Source organism: Cebus imitator, unplaced genomic scaffold (genome assembly GCF_001604975.1).
Source record: "Cebus imitator isolate Cc_AM_T3 unplaced genomic scaffold, Cebus_imitator-1.0 Scaffold647, whole genome shotgun sequence".
In the NCBI taxonomy this organism is placed as follows: domain Eukaryota; kingdom Metazoa; phylum Chordata; class Mammalia; order Primates; family Cebidae; genus Cebus; species Cebus imitator.
This window is the reverse complement of record NW_016107962.1, coordinates 725,877-730,122: the sequence shown is the minus strand read 5'-3', so window position 1 is coordinate 730,122 and position 4,246 is coordinate 725,877.

Here is a 4,246-nt window from a genome sequence, read left to right as displayed (position 1 = left end):
TGCGATGGAGAAGGAGGGAAGGAGGAGAGGAAAAGGCGCTCTCTTCTTATAAGGGTGTTAATTTCAGCATGAGAGCTCTACCCTCATGACTTAATTACCTCCCAAAGACCCCATCTCCAAGTATCAGCATATTGGAGGTTAGGACTTCAACATGACTTTCAGGGGGACACAGTTCATTCCATAGCAGTCGGCAAATATAAAAGACATCTTTATCGTGTTTAAGTCTTTTTAAAATAAGTGATTGTTTAAAGCAAAAATAGTAACAATGTTTTATGCAATAATTACATTCCTTAGTTAAATAATTTATCTATGTCCCCTGTCTCAGATTCAATAAGCAACACATAAATGTAGAAATGAAGAGTCATCAACCTGTAAAACTAATTGTGTAAATGAGCTTGAAGCCACAAATTACCCATAAAATTGTCTTTAAAGATCTAGTTTTGGCCAGGTGCAGTGGCTCACACCTGTAATCCCAGCACTTTGGGAGGTTCAGGCGGGTGGATCACTTGAGGCCAGGAGTTCAAGACCAGCCTAGTCAACAAAACCCAGTCTCTACTAAAAATACAAAAATTAACTGGGCATGGTGGCACACGCCTGTAGTCCCAGCTACTCAGGAGCCTGAGGCAGGAGAATTGCTTGAACCCTGGAGGTTGCAGTGAGCCGAGATGATGCCACTGCACTCCAGCCTGGGTGACAGAGCCAGATTTTGTCTCAAAAAAAAAAAAAATCTAGTTCATTACCAAATTCAATACAGATGGTCCCCAGCTTACAATGGTTAAACTTATGATTTTTTTTTACTTTACAATAGTGCAAAAGTGATATGCATTCAATAGAAACCATAGTTTGAATAGCTATATAATCATTATGTTTTTCACTGTTAGTACAGTATTCAATAAATTACATGAGCTATTCAACATTTTATTACAAAATAGGTTTTGTGTTAGATGATTTTGCTCAACTGTAGGCTAATGTAAGTGTTCTGAGCACATTTAAGGTAGGTTAAGCTAAGCTACAATGTTCGGTAGGTTAATGCATTTTCAACTAGTGGTATTTTCAACTTATGACGGGTTTATAGCGATGTAACCTCCATCATAAATGGAGAAACATCTGTATTAAGTACACGTCCTCTTTCCCCATGAAGCTTGCGTTTTTCCTATTATGTGTTAATACAGCATTTATATGTGCTTCACGGAGCACAGAAGTGTTCATTGCTTTAAAAACTAAATTCCAACCTCAGTACATGTCTAGGGAGATATAATTTGTGCATTAATCTCAAGTGTATGGAAAAGCAACAAGAATAGTAAACAAAATTTATAATATATTCTTTACTAAATTTACCAATAATTTACATTTTACCCTATTTGCTTATTATATATGTATAATTTTTTCTGAACCATGAGAGTAAGACATTGTTCCCTTTTATTCATAAATATTTGAATATGTATCTCCTAATAACAAGAATATTCTCTTAAAGATAAACACAGTAAAATCATCAAAAGCAGGAAATTTAACATTGATACAACACTATTACCTAATCTATACTCCATAATGAAATTTTGCAATTGTCCCAAATTGCCCTTTATACCTACTTTTTTCATACCATTAAATTAGGCCTATTGTTAAATACCCAATGCCATAAAAAAGAGCAAGAGAAAAATCCAGTCCATAGAGGGCTATTGCGGAAAATCAGGAAATGAAATTTCACACGTAACTTTGTGTCCTTTGAGCTACATCTCCCCATTTCCTCCCCACCCAACCCCATCCCTGGTGACATGGTTAGGCTTTGTGTTCCCCCCCCCCGCCCCAAATCTCATCTCCAATTGTAATTCCCATAATCCCCACATGTCAAGGGCAGGACCAGGTGGAGGTAATTGGATCATGGGGTCGGTTTCCCCCATGCTGTTCTCGTGATAGTGAGTTCTCACGAGACCTGATGGTTTTATAAGCACCTGGCATTTCCATTACTTGCACTCACTCCATCCTGCCTCCCTGTGAAGAAGGTGCTTGCTTCTCTTTGCCTTCTGCCATGATTGTAAGTTTCCTGAGGCCTCCTTAACAATGCTGAACTTTGAGTCAATTAAACCTCTTTCCTTTATAAATTACCCAGAGTCAGGCATTTCTTCACAGCAATGTGAGAACGGACTAAAACACCGGGTAACCACTGTTTTATTTGCTATATCTGGATATTTTAAGATTTGTTAGATTTCACACATAAGTGAAATCATGCAATATTTTTATTTCTCTATTTAACTTAGTTCAATTAGTGTAATGTCCTGCAGGTCCATCTATGTTGTGGCAAATGGCAGGATCTCCTTTTATGTGACTGAATAATATTTCACCACCTAGTAAAAATATCTGCACTCCCATGTTCATTACAGCATTTTTCACAATTGCCAAGATATGGAAACAACCTAGGTGTCCATTAATGGACAAATGGATCAAGAAAATGTGGTATATATACACACACAGTGGAATATTATTCAACCAAACACATATTTTTAAAGTTCAAACTCATTTATAATTAGAGAAATGCACATTAAAATAACATTCAGATTTCATTTCTCACCTTTTGGACTGGAAAATATTAAAAGTATAACAAGATATTATGTTGGTGAAGCTGTAGGGAACAGTCACTCTTGTATATTTCTGTTGGGAATGCAAACTGATACAGCCCTTCTGGAGGGGAATTGGACAATACTTAACAATACTGTAAAGATACATTTTCAACAATGGCAAAACGCAGTGCACAAAGTTACTCATTACAGCATTGTAATTAAAAAATATAAATGTCTATACATAGTTGAACAAACTAAAGTATATACACACAATGGAGTACTACGTAACTTAAAAAGAGAAGTATCATGAATTAATATGGAATAATTTCTTGAACATATCTTTAAGTGAAAAAGCAAAGCTCTAAAGAATATCTGCTGGGGGGTGGGGAGCTGGGGAGAGATAGCAAGGGGAGAAATGCCAGATGTAGGTGATGGGGAGGAAGGCAGCAAATCACACTGCCACGTGTGTACCTATGCAACAATTTTGCATGTTCTTCACATGTACCCCAAAACCTAAAATGCAATAAAATAAATAAATGGGGGAAAAAAAGACAAAAAAAAAAAGAATATCTGCTGTATGCTATCCTTTGTAAAAAGAAGGGATATATGAAGACATATATGGGCTGGGCACAGTGGCTCATGCCTGTAATCCCAGCACTTTGGGAGGCCAAGGCAGGCGGATCATGAGGTCAGGAGTTCAAGACCAGCCTGGCCAATATGATGAAAACCTGTCTCTACTAAAAATACAAAAATTATCCAGGCGTAGTGGTGCACACCTGTAGTCCCAGCTACTCAGGAGGCTGAGGCAGAAGAATCGCTTGAACCAGGGAGGTGGAGGTTGCAGTGAGCCAAGATTGCAGCACTGCACTCCAGCCTGGGCAACAGAGTGAAACTCCTCAAAAAAAGAAAAAAGAAAAAAGACATATATGTACCTGCTCATTTGTGCAAAAGAAATACAGGCGGATAAACTGTAATAGAAACTAAAGAGATTACTTACTTATAAGGGGATGGTGAGAAAAGGACAGGATAGTGGGAGGTAAGTGGCACTTCTTTGAAGAGACCTTTTGTGCAGCTTTGTCTCTTGGAACCATACTGTTCCACATACTCTAAAAAAGTCAAATTCAAAATGGACTACGGTGTGGGGGAAACTCTAAATGACATATGAACTAACAAATGAACATACATGTATTAAAAATGAATAGCATAGTGACATTGAAGAGCATGGGAAACAGAAACCTAAATGTTTCAATTATCAGTAGAGGGCACTAGAAAGACTTTGGAGGAGGAAGAGATTTCTCTTTCTGATTTTCATGCGCTCCCCTCATCAGGCTCCTGCAGCAACTGTGACCTATGCAATGCATCTCCAGGTGGCCAGCAGTGCCCAGTGGCCAGCAGCACGTGGCACATCCCTATGAACAGCTTCCCCCAGCAGCCCTCGAGTGGCTTTGCTGTGAGTTCCAAAGCATGACTCCTGCCCATGAACAGCTTCCTTCTGCATCACAGAGGGCAGATTTCCATCAAGCCGCACCAACAAAGCACCCCAGCAATCTTCTCTGCCATCCAGTGGGTCACAGCGGTGCCCTTCCAGTGAGATTAAGCAATTAAGAGCTTACCACCCAAAAAAAGCCCAGGCCCAGACGGGTTCACAGCTGAATTCTACCAGACATACAAAGAGGAGCTGGTACCATTCC